Source organism: Bombina bombina, chromosome 7, assembly GCF_027579735.1.
Source record: "Bombina bombina isolate aBomBom1 chromosome 7, aBomBom1.pri, whole genome shotgun sequence".
Taxonomy (NCBI): Eukaryota; Metazoa; Chordata; class Amphibia; order Anura; family Bombinatoridae; genus Bombina; species Bombina bombina.
Window position 1 is genome coordinate 471916488 of NC_069505.1, and position 18475 is coordinate 471934962.

The 18475-nt window shown below is 37.7% G+C and overlaps 1 protein-coding gene across 4 annotated transcripts in view; it reads left to right on the top strand.

Annotated features, from left to right (window-relative positions):
- The window catches only part of LOC128666762 (gastrula zinc finger protein XlCGF71.1), a 60397-nt gene that overhangs the window by 2359 nt on the left and 39563 nt on the right, over positions 1 to 18475 (top strand). For 2 of the 4 annotated variants that reach the window (XM_053721538.1, XM_053721541.1), the window contains exon 2: positions 9888 to 10172. The exons of 1 other annotated variant lie outside the window; for it this stretch is intronic. The gene's annotated coding sequence lies outside the window, so the exon portion shown is untranslated. The remainder of the gene's footprint in view (positions 1 to 9887; positions 10173 to 18475) is intronic. One more of the 4 variants, XM_053721539.1, reaches the window with a different exon arrangement.

Consider the following 18475-nt stretch of genomic DNA (forward strand, 5'->3'; position numbering starts at 1 on the left):
TGTGTGTGTGTGATACAGAGGGAATCTCTCTATAATATTATATATCTGTATATAAAGCACTGGAGAGGGGCTGTGTGTGTGATACAGAGGGAACCTCTCTATAATATTATATATCTGTATATAAAGCACTGAAGAGGGGGCTGTGTGTGTGATACAGAGGGAATCTATAATATTATATATCTGTATATAAAGCACTGGAGAGGGGGCTGTGTGTGTGATACAGAGGGAATCTATAATATTATATATCTGTATATAAAGCACTGGAGAGGGGTCTGTGTGTGTGATACAGAGGGAATCTATCTATAATATTATATATCTGTATATAAAGCACTGGACAGGGGCTGTGTGTGTGATACAGAGGGAATCTATCTATAATATTATATATCTGTATATAAAGCACTGGAGAGGGGGCTGTGTATGTGTGATACAGAGGGTATCTATCTATAATATTATATATCTGTATATAAAGTACTGGAGAGGGGCTGTGTGTGTGATACAGAGGGAATCTATCTATATTATTATATATCTGTATATAAAGTACTGTAGAGGGGGCTGTGTGTGTGATACAGAGGGAATCTATAATATTATATATCTGTATATAAAGCACTGGAGAGGGGATGTGTGTGATACAGAGGGAATCTATCTATAATATTATATATCTGTATATAAAGCACTGGATAGGGGGCTGTGTGTATGATACAGAGGGAATCTATCTATAATATTATATATCTGTATATAAAGCACTGGAGAGGGGGCTGTGTGTGTCATACAGAGGGAATCTATCTATAATATTATATATCTGTATATAAAGCACTGGAGAGGGGGTTGTGTGTGTGATACAGAGGGAATCTATCTATAATATTATATATCTGTATATAAAGCATTGGGGAGGGGCTGTGTGTGTGATACAGAGGGAATATATTTATAATATTATATATCTGTATATAAAGCACTGGAGAGGGGGCTGTGTGTGTGTGATACAGAGGGAATCTATCTATCTATAATATTATATATCTGTATATAAGGTACTGGGGAGGGACTGTATGTGTGTGATACAGAGGGAATCTCTCTATAATATTATATATCTGTATATAAGGTACTGGAGAGGGGGCTGTGTGAGTGATACAGAGGGAATCTATCTATAATATAATATATTTGTATATAAGGTACAGGAGAGGGGCTGTGTGTGTGTGATACAGAGGTAACCTCTCTATAATATTATATATCTGTATATAAAGCACTGGAGAGGGAGCTGTGTGTGTGATACAGAGGGAATCTATCTATAATATTATATATCTGTATATAAAGCACTGGGGAGGAGCTGTGTGTGTGATACAGAGGGAATCTATCTATAATGTTATATATCTGTATATAAAGCACTGGAGAGGGGGCTGTGTGTGAGATACAGAGGGAATCTCTCTATAATATTATATATCTGTATATAAAGCACTGGAGAGGGAGCTGTGTGTGTGATACAGAGGGAATCTATAATATTATATATCTGTATATAAAGCACTGGAGAGGGGGCTGTGTGTGTGATACAGAGGGAATCTATCTATAATATTATATATCTGTATATAAAGCACTGGCGAGGGGTCTGTGTGTGTGTGATACACTGGGAATCTCTCTATAATATTATATATCTGTATATAAGGTACTGGAGAGGGGGCTGGGTGTGTTATACAGAGGGAATCTATCTATAATATTATATATCTGTATATAAGGTACTGGAGAGGGGCTGTGTGTGTGATACAGAGGGAATCTATCTATAATATTATATATCTGTATATAAAGTACTGGAGAGGGGGGCTATGTGTGTGATACAGAGGGAATCTATAATATTATATATCTGTATATAAAGCACTGGGGAGGGGCTGTGTGTGTGATACAGAGGGAATCTTTCTATAATATTATATATCTGTATATAAAGCACAGTAGAGGGGGATGTGTGTGTGTGATACAGAGGGAATCTATCTATAATATTATATATCTGTATATAAAGCACTGGAGAGGGGGATGTGTGTGTGTGATACAGAGGAAATCTCTATAATATTACAGTATTTCACAAAAGTAAGTACACCCCTCACATTTTTGTAAATATTTATTATATCTTTTCATGTGACAACACTGAAGAAATGACACTTTGCTACAAAGTAAAGTAGTGAGTGTACTGCCTGTATAACAGTGTATATTTGCTGTCCCCTCAAAATATCTCAACACGCAGCCATTCATTTCTAAACCTTTGGCAACAAAAGTGAGTACACTCCTAAGTGGAAATGTCCAAATTGGGCCCAAAGTGTCAATTTTTGTGTGGCCACCATTATTTTCCAGCACTGCCTTAACCTTCTTGGGCATGGAGTTCACCAGAGCTTCACAGGTTGCCACTGGAGTCCTCTTACACTCCTCCATGACGACATCACGGAGCTGGAGGATGTTAGAGACCTTGCGCTCCCCCACCTTCCGTTTGAGGATGCCCCACAGATGCTTAATAGGGTTTAGGTCTGGAGACATGCTTGGCAAGTCCATCACCTTTACCCTCTGCTTCTTTAGCAAGGCAGTGGTGGTCTTGGAGGTGTGTTTGGGGTCGTTATCATGTTGGAATACTGCTCTGCGACCCAGTCTCTGAAGGGAGGGGATCATGCTCTGCTTTAGTATGTCACAGTACATGTTGGCATTCATGGTTCCCTCAATGAACTGTAGCTCCCCAGTGACGGCAGCACTCATGCAGGTCCAGACCATGACACTCCCACCACCATGCTTTACTGTAGGCAAGACACACTTGTCTTTGTACTCCTCACCTGGTTGCCGCCACACACGCTTGATACCATCTGAACCAAATAAGTTTATCTTGGTGTCATCAGACCACATGACATGGTTCCAGTAATCCATATCCTTAGTCTGCTTGTCTTCAGCAAACTGTTTGCGGGCTTTCTTGTGCATCATCTTTAGAAGAGGCTTCCTTCTGGGACGACAGTCATGCAGACCAATTTGATGCAGTGTGCGGCGTATGGTCTGAGCACTGACAAGCTGACCCCCCACCACTTCAACCTCTGCAGCAATGCTGGCAGCACTCATACGTCTATTTCCTTAAGACAACCTCTGGATATGACCCTGAGCACGTGCACTCAACTTCTTTGTTCGACCATGGCGAGGCCTGTTCTGAGTGGAATTTGTCCTGTGAAACCGCTGTATGGTCTTGCCCACGGTGCTGCTGCTCAGTTTCAGGGTCTTGGCAATCTTCTTATAGCCTAGGCCATATTTATGTAGAGCAACAATTCTTTTTTTCAGATCCTCAGAGAGTTCTTTGCCATGAGGTGCAATGTTGAACTTCCAGTGACCAGTATAAGAGAGTGTGAGAGCGATAACACCAAATTAAACACACCTGCTCCCGATTCACACCTGAGACCTTGTAACACTAACGAGTCACATGACTCCGGGGAGGGAAAATGGCTAATTGGGCCCAATTTGGACATTTCCACTTAGGTGTACTCACTTTTGTTGCCAATGGTTTAGACATTAATGGCTGTGTGTTGAGTTATTTTGAGGGGACAGCAAATTTACACTGTTATACAGGCTGTACACTCACTGCTTTACATTGTAGCAAAGTGCCATTTCTTCGGTGTTATCACATGAAAAGATATAATAAAATATTTACAAAAATGTGAGGGGTGTACTTACTTTTGTGAGATACTGTATATATCTGTATATAAAGCACTGGAGAGGGGGCTGTGTGTGTGATAGAGAGGGAATCTATAATATTATATATCTGTATATAAAGCACTGGAGAGGAGGCTGTGTGTGTGTGATACAGAGGGAATCTATAATATTATATATCTGTATATAAAGCACTGGAGAGGGGCTGTGTGTGCATGATACAGAGGGAATTTATCTATAATATTATATATCTGTATATAAAGCACTAGAGAGGAGGCTGTGTGTGATACAGAGGAAATTTATCTATAATTTTATATATCTGTATATAAAGCACTGGAGAGGGGGCTGTGTGTGATACAGAGGGAATCTTTCTGTAATATTATATATCTGTATATAAAGCACTGGAGAGGGCTGTGTGTGTGATACAGAGGGAATATATGTATAATATTATATATCTGTATTTAAAGCACTGAAGAGGGTCTGTGTGTGATACAGAGGGAATCTATAATATTATATATTTGTATATAAGGTGCAGGGGAGGGGCTTTATGTGTGAGACAGAGGAAACCTCTCTATAATATTATATATCTGTATGTAAGATACTAGGGAGGGGGCTGTGTGTGTATGAGGCAGAGGAAACCTCTATATTATATATCTGTGTATGGGGTACTGGGGAGGGGGTTGTGTGTGTGAAGCAGAGGGAACCTCTGTATTATATAGTATATCTGCATATAAGATACTGAGAAGTGAGCTGTCTGTGTCAGGCAGATGGTATGTCTGTCATATAAAGTGCATTGTGTGTGTTTAAGACCTATTTAAGATCTCTATAGTACTGTATATTAATACATGATAACTGAAACAACAAAAAGGCGAACAGGAAGTGCGCCTCCAAGTGTAGTCAATCGGATGATTACTTTGTGAAGGCAAAGATATAGGGGTACTCACAATTTGTGAAGGCAAACTTTCAGTGTCCCAGCGCACTGCACTCAGATGGTGGCTGCTCCTTTCGATACCACAAATGGAACACAGAATCTAAAAGCAAGCAGATGAAAAAGGGCGCCTCCTAGTGCAGTCTGATAATGTAATATGGGTCCAATAATGACCGTGTTTACGATTGAATACTCACACTTTGTTAAGCACATCCAAGTGCTAGCACATTTATAAGAACATAAAAGAAAAATTGCAATGTAAAATCAATACTAAAAACTTAGCACATACACAAACGCGTTTCTCGGCATCTACTGTGCCATTTCCTCAGGCATGAGCTTGCTTTTATATCAATACGTGAGATGCTCTAGGACGGGGTGGTGGATGTGAGGCAGAGGGAATACATGTTTAGTGTTTATAAGGTGCTGGGGAGGAGGTGTGTGGATGAGACAGATATACAGGGTGTAGATGGTGGCAATGGCTTTGTAAAACATATTATTAAAGGGATATCAAACAAATAAGGCTATTACACCCTTAAGAGGTGCACACACGTAATAAGGTGCTAATAATGAAGACAGTCCAAAAAGGAGGTGATGGATTCTGTGATCGGCAGCTCTGCCAAAAAAGGTAGTCAAATCAGAATCCTGTGGAAACAGAAAGGAGGCGCCTCATAAAGCAATATCATCAAAACTAGGTACAAGGAAGAACAGACAATTGCCAACTCACATAGGTTCAGGCACTCCCAGCGCCATAAACAACAAGCCAGGACCTCATAGTCACCCGACAGACTCACTCCCGATATTCAGCAGTAGGTCACGAGGTATGGTGTCCGCCAATCATGATACTGACTCTGAAGACGTCAGGCGATAGCCTGATGAAACGGCACTGTTGGCTGAGAAACGCGTTGCTGTCTTTTATATGTTTTAAATAAACAGTTTTTCTATCAACCCCTGCTCTGGGTATTTGTTTGTACGAGGAGATTCCTTGCCTTCGACACCCCCCCTCTTTGCTTCTGTTGATTGGTGGCTTCACCTGGGACACTTTGCCTGATGTCTTTGGAGTCAGTATCCTGATTGTCACCAATATTATTATATACTCTCAAACCATAAATGATTTAATTATGTGTTTGAAATATTTAGAAAATAACTTCTTTTTTTTTTCTTTCATATAGGTGGTGAGAGTCCACAAGCTATTACGTATGGTATATATATTCCTACCACTAGGAGGAGGCAAAAACCTATAAAACCCCTCCCACCTCACGCATACCTTAGTTTTTACTTTGCCTCCTTAGGTGGTGAAGCATGATGTGCTTGATTTCTTAAGTGAAAGGTGCTTCAGAGCATATTGAAGCCCGGTTCCCCTCAGAGTACAGTGCTTGTCTGAGGCAAGTAAAGGGAGTACTGCCTCATGTCACCATGTTTTCACCTCACGGGAAATCTTTTCATGGGCTCTCTGTAAATTCGGTTGCAGGGATTCATCTACTGCCTCCTTTTACAGATCGACATTACACTCCTACCATTACCTCTGCTGATATGTTTCAGATATTGGCTGTCTGCTACTCGATGATTAGTGTCTATGTGTAAAGCTGTTTATTTTAATTACTCCCTTTGTTACTCGTGGCCTTCCACATCTTGGGTAATATATCCCATCTGTAACAGGTCGTAGACGTTCTCCACCTATATATGAAAGTCCACGAGCCCCCACCCATTTTTTTGGCTTATTAATCCTTTTAAACACCTCACCACTTGGCTATACGTCAAACTAAGGAATAAGTGAGGTGGGAGGGGTTTATATGCTTTTTGGAGTTTGGGAAACTTTGCCTTCTCCTAGTGGTAGGAATGATTATCCCATACATAACAGGTCATGGACTCTCGCCACCATTAAAGAAAGGTGAGATATACATTTTGTTTTTTTTGCATTTCATATGATTACAAAGCCTTTTTTCTTTTCTTTTATGAGTCAGATAGAACATACAATTTTTAACAACTTTCCAATGTACGTCTAATATCACATTTTCTTTGTTCTCTTGTTATCCTTTGTTAAAAAGCAGGAAGGTCAGTTCAAGAGCGTGCACGTGTCTGCAGCACTATATGGCAGCAGTTTTGTAATAATGTTATACCAGGGGTCGACAAACCCAGGAGCCATTGAGCCACTGGCTCCTAAAATTCTACCCCTGGCTCCTAACTTTTTGGGTTATTCTCCATATATCACCTAAAAATGCCTGGCTCCTAAATATTCTTACTGGCTCCTAAATCCTAAACAGATTTGTCGACCCCTGTTTACTTTTTTAATGTTTTTTTACATTATTTTTTTAAAATGTAATTTTATTTGTTTCCAATATACAGTATAAATTATTTCTTTTATATTCTTATAGCAAATACGTAATCATTAAATTACACATTGTTTGATAATCATCACACAGTATATATTTTCCATCTTTCTTAATAGAGGTTATTAAATCTTGCAGTCCACAAAGAAAGCTGTTAAAAGTCTAAACTATTCACTTTCCAAATAGTACATATTTTGTATATCCAACTTTGTCCTTATAGTAGTGTAAAACTAGACAGGCCACATATAGAGGGCTTAAAAGCAATCGAGTTTTTGCTATCTGAAAGACATCATATGAGTGAAGGATTTAGAAACTATGTATTAAGGATTCTTGCCTATTTACTTACTCATAACTACTTTAGTTTTGGGGGAGATTTCTCTATATGGGGTGGTGGGAGCTGTCCCAAATCTTTAAAGATGGGAATCAATTTAAATAGAATATATTGCTCTATAAGAGGTTTATAGATTATTTAATCTTTATTTGGCAGGGAGATAATACCCTCAATGAATTCATTGTCTATTTAAATACAAATAACATCAATCTGAAGTTTACACATGAATCACATGAGACAGAAATCAACTATCTAGATGTGACCCTATATGTAAATGTTGAAGAAAGAAATATTCACACTAAAATGTATAGAAAACCTATTGCAAGGAATGCTCTGCTTCACGCGAAAAGCAATCACCCGAATCAAGTCTTTAAAGCTATAGCGAAAGGACAGTTCATACGAACAAAAAGGAACTCTTCAAAGGAGGATTGCTTTGGGCGAGAAGCAGACATATTAGAGAAAAATCTCAAACAGAGGGGTTTTACGAAACAATTGGTAAAAGACACCAAGTTTAAGGTCATGGCAATGGATAGGAAAGACTTAATCAAATGCAAGGATAATATTACCAAGAATAAGACAAAGAACAGGAATAGTAACAAAATAATGTTTACTACACAATATTCACTTCAATATAAAGAAATATGTAACATTATAAAAAAGCATATACCTATTCTTGGAGCAGACGAGAAATTACAACATATAACAAAAAGTAACTACAACTTCTCCTATAGACGAGGAAAAACTATAGGAAACTTTATCTCTCCAACAGTACAAAAAGATACAAAAATGCAAAAATCCTTTTGGTTGGAAGTAAAGGGTACACATAAATGTGGATATCTACAATGCAAGGCATGTCAATATGTGACCACAGGTGTAAACTTTGGTTCCAGTGTAACAGGAGAGAAATGTGATACTAAGAAATGTGTTAATTGTAGAACCTCTAATGTAGTATATTTAAAGGGACAGTCAATACCAGAATTTTTGTTGTTTTAAAAGATAGACAATCCCTTAATTACCAATTCCCCAGTTTTGCATTACCAACACAGTTATAATTATACACGTTTTACCTCTGTAATTACCTTGTATCTAACCTTCAGCAGACTGCCCCCTTATTTCAGTTCTTTTGACAGACTTGCATTTTAGCCAATCAGAGCTGTCTCCATGGTAAATTCACGAGCATGAGCTCAGTGTTATCTATATGAAACACGTGAACTAATGCCCTCTAGTGGTGAAAAACTATCAAAATGCATTTAGATTAGAGGCGGCCTTCAAGGTCTAAGAAATTAGCATATGAACCTCCTAGGTTTAGCTTTCAACTAAGAATACAAAGAGAACAAAGCAAAATTGATGATAAAAGTAAATTGGAAAGTTGTTTAAAATTACATGACCTATCTGAATCATGAAAGTTTTTTTTGGACTTGACTGTCCCTTTAATAACTTGCAAAGAGTACCTTCAGTACATTGGCAAAACTACACGTGAGGTCAGAGTAAGAATAAGAGAACATCTCAATAGCATAACATCACAATCTGAAAGTTGGAAGAAAGAAGAAAAAATTACACCAATAGCTAAACATTTCATTGAACTACACAACAGAAGTTTAGACACATTCACCTGGAATATAATTGAGAAAGTTAGTTTGAATGAAAGAGGAGGAGACATAGAACAATTACTAAATAAACAAGAGATCTATTGGATCTTTAAAATGAATACTAGGATACCACAAGGGCTAAACTCTAGGTTTGACCTAAAAAATTATTGGAGATAATAGATGTAAAGAAAAGTTCTGGGCAAATCCTGGGAGATAATATTATATTGCACTTCTAAGAAATATTATTAAGTGTAACATCAAACTGAGACCAGTTCTAATAATGATAGATATGAGAAAGCGCAGTCTATGTGCAAAATTATTTGAATGGTAATATAAGAGTACAGTCGGTATATGAGTAGAATGATACCTGAGTGCAGAGATATAGTACAATATTTGCAGGTGATTTGTCACCTGAGTTGTCAACAGGTTTATTCAGCTGCATGATTGACTAGTGGAACTTAAAATTACTAGAAACACTGTATTGATATTGGTGATATTTATTATTTTACATGTATGAACAAAACGCATGAATTAAATAAATAAGTAATATATAGCCGATACAGATTTTTTTGTACTAGCCATTTTGCAGAGCGCAATATAAGTGTTGTTTTTTAATCCCTCTATATATATTTTCCTGTATATATGTGGAAAAATAGAGATATTATAATTAATAACTTGGATTTAATCAAAATGATTGCATATATTTATTTGACTCCATTGTGATCATATCAGCATCCCTGCATCTAGAATAGGCTCTCTTATATGGAGATATAGCATATATAGTAATGCACTATTATAATGAATTGAAACACTGATTATGTTCAGGTGTGTGTTTTTAATTGATATGGTTATAAGAGACTTGTATGTTAGACACAAAGATAGGTCTATGAGTACGGCTGTGAAAGCTGAAACGCGTTAGACCATGTCTGAGCATACTCACTTGTGGTTTTACAGAGATTGCTGATTTTATAATGTCCTAAATAAACTTTGAAGATTATTAAGCTACTTCATCTGGAAACCCCTTCTTTTTCTCATTTCTTCAACTGCTAATGCACCAGAATCCATTCAGAAGGAGCTTATACGATCCCAGGTAGCCGCTAACAGAACCGTATGGAGAGCGGTATTGCTTTGATGACGTCATTGAGGAGGGCCGAAGACTGGGAGCGGTGTCAGTTGTAGAGACGCCAAGTAGCTGCACGCTGCTCAAGGCAGAAGGCTTGAAGGCTTCACGGAAAACCTCTCTGCAGAACAGCGCGAGGCAGTCAAGCTGCAGAGGGTAAGTTCCCCCCAGCCGGGCCTGGAGACAGCGTAGCGACCGAGCTGATTCAGAAGATGCAGAGGAGGTAAGCCTAGCATATTGGGAAATAACGGTAGCAAATACTGCATTATTAAATACTGACTATTGCCGCTCTTCCCAATTGTGCCCTGGAAAGAGGACTTAATTTGGGATACAGATATATTTGTAAAACTGCCACCCAATGACTCTTTTGTGATATTGCATATATTAGGCTGATGGAACTTTGTAATTTACTTTTTTGCCTGTTCTATATGTGGCAAATGTTTTAGAAATAAATCAAATCTTATTATTCATCAGAAAATACATACAGGAGAGAACTCTAATAGTAAATGTTAATTAAAGGGACATGATACCCAAATGTTGAAGCACTTGAAAGTGATGCAGCATAGCTGTAAAAAGCTGACTAGAAAAAATCACTTGAACATCTCTATATAAAAAGAAAGATATTTTACCTTAAAATGTCCTAAGTATTCACACCCCATTATAAAGGACTTTAAGCAGCAAATCAGTATATCTGTTCTGGGACAGGCAAGGGAGTGAGCCTCAGGCACACTCATCCTATTTCCCTATTCAGTTTAAGGAAGTTTACTATGAAATCTCATGAGAGTTACGTGAAATCTCATGAGATCACAGTAAAAGAGTTCATGACCTCAGCACTGTTGATGCTGATTGGCTGCTGTTCATTTCTTCTTCTTTTTTTTTTTTACCTGCAGCTGGGCAACAGCTGAAGTATAGCTTTTTACACAGCACTTACTCTGGTGAGCTGAGAAAATTGTGAGGTAAAATATCTTCTTTTTTTTACATAGAGCTGCTCAGGTGATATTTTCCTGTCAGCTTTTTACAGTTATACTGCATCAGTTTCAAGTGATTTAGCATATGAGTATTATGTCCCTTTAATTATTAAACATAAAACCAATTTCAAATCAAAAGGGGAATAGCCTTCTCCATTATGTGCTATATTATAAGATCTGGGATAACTCAAACTCTGGGCCCCAGCTTATCTTGTTCTGATTAGCATTAACCAGAGGACTAGAAATCTGTTTTTGTTGCTTTCTATCTAGGTCTTTTGTAAAAGCGCCCCACTTCTTTACTCATTTTTTTTTATCTTACTTCTTTATCACACAGTGTATCAAAGACGTCAGTCTTTAGTTGTGTTACTAAAGCTTGTTTTGCTTTCCTCACACTGGGTATATCTGGGGATAGACACACTTTCAGTATACATTTCCTTGTCATAATTATAACCATTAAGAGGAACATGACATTCTCTTTGTATATCTGTCTATTTGGTAACATAGTAGATGAGTTTGAAAAAAGTCCTAAGTCCATCGAGTTCAACCTATACAAATCTAAAATATATACAAAAAAACTCCAGTTAAACTTAAATAATCCCACTAAAAGGTGACCCATTTAATACTAGCAATCATATCCATGAATTTTGTTTATAGACAGAAATGTATCCAAATAATTTTTAAATGTATCTAGGGTATTGGCATTCACTACCTCCTTTGGTAATGAGTTCCACAATTTTATTGCTCTTACAGTGAAAAAACGTTTCCTTTGCAGGAGATTAAATCTCCTTTCCTCCAACCTTAAATATGGTAATATAAGAATATCTTTAAAATCTATTTTAATATTTGTTTTGAGTATCTTGGTTACTCAGTAACTCACTTTTAGCCAAAGCTGATTCATTATGTGTGCAATTCCACATAAAACGTTTCAGTGAGGGGTCTATTCGACTACATGTAAAGGGACACTAAACGCAAATGGCTGCAGCTAACGATTATTTTCATAATCGATTAATCGACCGATTATTTTTTAGATTAATCGACTAAAAAAAAATAAATATTTTTTTCCTATATCTAAAATAAAATCCACATACTGAGCGTTATAAATATAAACTTCCGACTAAAACTTTTTATATTAAAACAACTTGGTCCAATTTTTTAAGCAGCAGATTTTTTTTTTTTATAATTAAGCAAAACAAAACCACAAACTGTTTGAAGAGAGACAGAGCTAGTAAGAGGTAGAACTACAAAGAGGTAGATTATCACTGTTGATAACATTCTGTTATTCACTCTTTCAGAAACTTTGCATTGATATGCAAAAAATGTCATCATGACCACATGCGTCTGGCTGAGGCTGGATCTCTTTTTTGCAAGCTATTTTGCCAGCAGCAGAGAAGAGGCACTCAGATGGTGTTGAGGTGCCTGAGATGCATAAATAGGGTTTTGCCAATTTCACGAAGATGGGCTATTTATCTTTGTTAGTTCTCCACCAATGCAAGGGGCCTCTCAACAAAGTAAGCATGGACTTCATTTTAACATAAAAATATCTTGAATATCTATCTGCAATGTTAAACAGCCATCTATAAGGTTAGGGGGGAAAATATCTAGTCCAAATAAAATAACAGATATATACTTACAGAGGTTGAATTTAGTAATTAAAAATAGAAAGAAAAAAAAGGCAAAAGGGCTAAAGACTAAATATCAGTAAAAGGACACGGCCTTGCACATTTATCTATAGAGTACATATAATCAGCAATAGCAAGTGATGCGCTAAAATCATAAGACAGGAGTAGTTGTAAACTTAAAAAGAAACTTATAGTGCCCAGTTGCTGCCGTGCACAGACCAACTAATTGCCAACCAACTAATCAATTATGAGATTCGTTGACAACTATTTTCATAATCGATTATTATCGATTATGCCGATTAGTTGTTGTAGCTCTATGCAAATGTTTTCTTTAAAGGGACATAATACTCATATGCTAAATCACGTCTAACTGATGCAGTAGAACTGTAAAAAGCTGACAAGAAAATATCACCTGAGCATCTCTATATAAAAAAAGGAAGATATTTTACCTCACAATTTCCTCAGCTCAGCAGAGTAAGTTCTGTGTAAAAAGTTACACTCAGCTGCTCCCAGCTGCAGGGAAAAAAATAAAAAAAATCAAGAAATGAACAGCAACCAATCAGCATCAGCATTGCTGAGGTCATGAACTTTTTTACTGTGATCTCATGAGATTTGACTTAACTCTCATGAGAATTCATAGTAAACTTCCTTTACCTGATTGGTGAAATAAGATGAGAGTGCACAAGGCTCATCCTTTCAGCTGTCCCAGGACAGACATACTAATATGCTGCTTAGAAATCCTTTACAATGGGATGTGGCTACTGAGGAACTTTTGAGGTAAAATATCTTTCTTTTTTACATAGAGATGTTCAGGTGATATTTTCTAGTCAGCTTTTTACAGCTATACTGCATCACTTTCAAGTGTTTAAACATTTGGGTATTATGGCCCTTTAATGATTCAGATAGAGCATGCAATTTTAAGCAACTTTCTAATTTACTCCTATTATCAATTTGTCTTCGTTCTCTTGCTATCTTTATTTAAAAAGCAGGAATGTGATACATAGGAGCCGGCCCATTTTTGGTTGAGAACCTGGGTTATGATTTCTTATTGGTGGGTAAATATCAGCCTCCAATAAGCAAGCGCTATCCATGGTGCTGAACCTAAATGGGCTGGCTGCTAAGATTTACATTCATGATTTTCAAATAAAGATAGCAAGAGAACGAAGAAAAATTTATAATAGGAGGAAATGAGAAAGTTGCTTAAAATTGCATGCTCTATCTGAATCATGACAGAAAACATTTGGGTTCAGTGTCCCTTTAACACATTTATTTCCGCATTGAAGCCATTTAAAGGCTTTTTTGGTGTGATATAGAATCTATTTATTAGTTTTGCCTGAGATCCTCTGAAATATGAGTCCAGTGTAACTTCTTTAATATTATTGAAGCTCCTTACTATATTTTCAATTCCTAATTGGGTAGAAAGATCTGTTTTGCCAACCATGCAATGTTTGGGCCATGATCTCTCCCCTATTTGAGTCCAACGGAGCTCTATAAGTTCCTCAGTGTGAACTTGCCTTTTTTACACAGTTCTATTGTATTAGCACAGCAATGTGGCTCCCATAGTCCAGGATAGACCTTCAGACTCTCTAATATGTAGTGTGTAATTTGCAAATAAGCAAAGTAGTGTGTTTCAGGTAGTTCAAACTTCGCTTGTATTTCTGCCAATGTTTTTATTTTTTTTCTGCTTAATATCTATAATGTCCCCTATGCTCTTCAATTCTACTTTGTCCCAAACTTTAAAGATATGCGACTCTAGGCCTGGGAGAAATGTTGGATTATTTCTTATGTGGAGGTATAGTGACCATTGGTGAGGTACTTCCCAGATTTTGTGACTCTTAAACCAAGCTTTTAGTATATCTTCATACATAATATTAGTTTTAATCTGTGGGGAGATCTCCTTCCATTCTAGATGTAATAACATGTCTGTTGAGTTGTCTTCCAAGACTAAAGGGGCATTAAACACTTTGAGATGGTAATATAAAATGATAAATTGTATATATAAAAAAACCTCTGCAATATACTGTCATTATTTATTTGTCCTTTTCCTTTAATTCCATTCTGAAATTGTGAGCTTTCCTGTTCCTGTTAGAAATGGAAGTGCAGAACACTGTTATATTACACACAGCTATTGGCTGCACATTCTAGTGACCTATTTATAACTGCCCCTAATTGGCCACAGCAAAGAAGGTAACCTAAGTTACAACATGGCAGCTCCCATTGTTTTATATACACTAAAACTTTACACTTATTTTGTCAATATTTAAACAGCGAATTAAACTTTAAAAAATACATCTACATGTTATTCTCATACTAATCTTTTCTTTGAATGCATAATTCTATCTAACACTTATTTAGTGTTCAATGTCCCTTTAAATTGTCTAATATTTTGTCCGGGAAGTGTTCCGTATCAGTCAACCAATCTATTGCCACCTTTGATAGTGATGCCAAATTATATAGATGAATGTCTGGGACCCCTAACCCTCCTTTTTCTTATGGTTGTTGTGATTCGAACTTTTTTCCCCACCCCATAACAATTTGTTAACCCCTTAATGACCAGGCAAGTCCTACAAAAAACGGTTGTTAACTAATAAGGACGTGCCTGGTACACCCTCAGGGATTTCAAAAGATGGAAGCGATCGTGATCGCTCCCAGACGCTTTCAGGGTATTGCAGCAATGCCTCAATATTGAGGCATTGTGCAATACCCTTTTTTTAAGCAAACCGATGCATCGGCCAGCGATGGTGCTGATCGTTGGTGGCTTGGGAGGGATATGAGGGAGGCGGGTGGGCGGCCCATTGCTGGTGAAGTTCCGGCAAGCGGGGATCTAGTTCCGGCACTGCGCGCAAGGGGGCTGGAGCACGTGAGGGGGGCGTCCGCTACATTAAGTGCTGTGTAAGGGAAGGATGGAGAGGGAGAAGGAGGGGGGAATAAGTGTTGGGAAAGGGATCTGGGAGGGGGTAGGGTATTGAGGGGGGGCAGCTACACTACAGAAAAATGTTTTTGTTTTTTTTTTTATTAAAAAAAAAAAAGCATTTGTTTTAGGAAACTGGGTACTGGCAGACAGCTGTCAGTACCCAAGATGGCGGCAATTAGGTAGAGGGGGAGGGTTAGAAAGCTGTTTCGGGGGGGATCAGGGAGGGTTGGGGCTAAGGGGGGATCCAACACTGCAGAATATATATATATATATAATAATTCAATGAGAGCACTCTCACTTCCAAAATATTAGATGCCAGGGTGCTAGCAGATATGAATATATAAATTATGGAAAGCACTCTCTGGTCTTTTAAGTGAAAATTTAATGAATCAAGCGTGACGTTTCGGGGACACACTCCCCTTCCTCAGACAAACAAAAAATGCATTCAACTGGAAATTTAAACAAAATAAGCCCCTCCCCCAGTGAGAAAATTGCGCCAAAATTCAAAAAGCAGTTGTCATGGTGATCCTCAATAAACAAGTACTGGCTAACTAAAGCCTAGTGCAAAATACAAAACAGAAGAGCTCTGTATACATAAAATAAATCATTACAAAGAGCAATTGTTGTGAACAGTAAAACATGAAAGATGCATTAGTTCCTATAATGCATTAGTTCCTATAATGTGCTAAAATATAATGGCATCAAAATATTGTCATCGCAAACAAGTGAAAATAGACATCTATCACACATCTAACACCCTGGTTAAAGTGAACTATACAAGAAACTGTGATACGTGCAATATCCGGTGATTACTAGTGTTAATAAACAACCTAGATGGGCACAGGATACCTTTAAACATCAGGGACTGTATTAGGGTTCAACCCTAGAAATCAAAGTTTACAGAAACATCCCATTACTTACGATTAAACTATGTTGCTAGAAGGAATACAACTCTATCAATTTGGCAATGTTCAAATACCTGTTTGATATATTCGGTTACATGGAGCATTGAGTTGTAGCGAGGGACACGCTCATTGCGGCCATGTTGTGACATCAGTACTGGGCGCCATGCCTCATTCAAAGGTTAGTTGCCATAGCAACCTTATACAACAAGCACTATGCGCCATGTCTTACACAGAGGTTGGTTGCCATAGCAACCTTATACGCCAAGCCGCCGGAGGGGAAATTATTACAATGACCGCTTAATCTATACTTCAATTTAATACAGCTAATTAAAAATCAAATGATCAGGTCTAATAAAATTAAAAGTGACCCGCTCATCACTGTGCCCAATCTCGGCATCCTCACAAGTCCGCATATCGTTTACACTACTAGTTGCCATAGCATCCGCAAATGAAAATCGGGTGCTGGCAGGGGTAATTACATTGCCACTTGGTTACGGCTGGCTTACATCCACCACCCCATGCAGGGAGGCACTACATATATGGGCCATAGTCTAGCAGAGTTAACATTACACAACCTATCGAATATGGAACATATTATATTCACTCGAATTCCCCAAAAGGGCTATACAATGCAATGACATAATATCTATATTGATGGTTAATCCCCAGAATAACCTAAATTCCTCAAGGGGAGGCATAGATCCATCAGATGATCTAATATATAAATACATCACCTATAGAAGACAATGCGCGAAACTAATGTGAAACCCGACAAATACCAATATATGGTGTGTTCTCTGATATTAAGCTGCACACAAAATCAACATGACCGACAATCGGAGATATCTACTAAATAATGGCTATTACAAATCAAACAAAGGATAAATAATAAAAATATGTAAAAAATAAATAAAATGAAATATAATGCAATAAAATAAGATAAACCATAAAAATGAAGTGAAGTAAAGTAAATAAATAAAATAATATGATATATATATATCAAAAATAAACTAAAATAAAATAAACTAAAATAAAATAAACTAAAATAAAATAGTGTGAATAAAATAAGGTAAAGTAAAATAAACTGAACTGAAATAAACAAAGTAGAGTGTAGGAAAATAAAGTAAAATAAACTAAGTATGAACAAAAGATAGAGATACACAACCCCGAAATAGCAGCAGAAGAGAAGAGACCACCAGAGATAAGCACCAAAACCATAGGAAGAGAAGGAAGAATGAGACTAGACTCAGAACCCAGAGGTAAAATCAGCATAGTGTGAGAGAAGTGGAAAGGAAACCAAGGGGAGAAAAGCATGAAGCAAAGGTCATCTGAATGAGTGAGCAGGTATAAATGGGTCATGGAATCTCAGATACTCAAGGATAATATAGGGATCAATATATGTCCATCTGAGATCCACAAAGTCCACCTAATAGGATCATCTTGATAAACTCATCTGAGTCATAAGTCCCCTGGGTTCACAGAAAACAATGCCAGTCCAAGCTGACATTGAGGCCCCTCGGGCGTAGTGTGTTCAACTTGTACATCCATTTAGATTCTAATTGAAGTAATTTCCGGTGTCTATCCCCTCCTCTTGGGGGTACAGGTACATGGGCAATGATCTTGAACCTTAAGTCCTGGACACTGTGTCCACTGATGGCAAAATGGTGTGCTACGGGTTGGTCACTGCCTTGGTTCCTAATTGCAGCTCTGATCGCTGATCTATGGTTGGCCATGCGGGTGCGGGCGTCGTCAACCGTTTTTCCCACGTAAAACAGCCCGAACGGGCAATTGATGAGAGAGACCACAAAGGGTGTAGTGCAAGTGAGGTAATGATGTATTTTGTAATTAAGGTTCGTATCCGGATGGCGAAAGGTGGCTCCAGGGATCATGGAGTGACACGTGGTGCACCCTATACATCGAAAGCATCCCTTCTTATTATGAGATAGCCAAGTCTTGTTATCATAACAATGTATTGGGTCGGTCACCACCAGTTGATCTCTTAGGTTTCGATTTCTTTTGAACCCTACTCTCGGGCTATCCCAGTCTCCAAATGGTAGTGTGGGGTCACTTTGAATGATATGCCAAGACGCCTTCAGATTATGTCCAATATGCTTGGTATC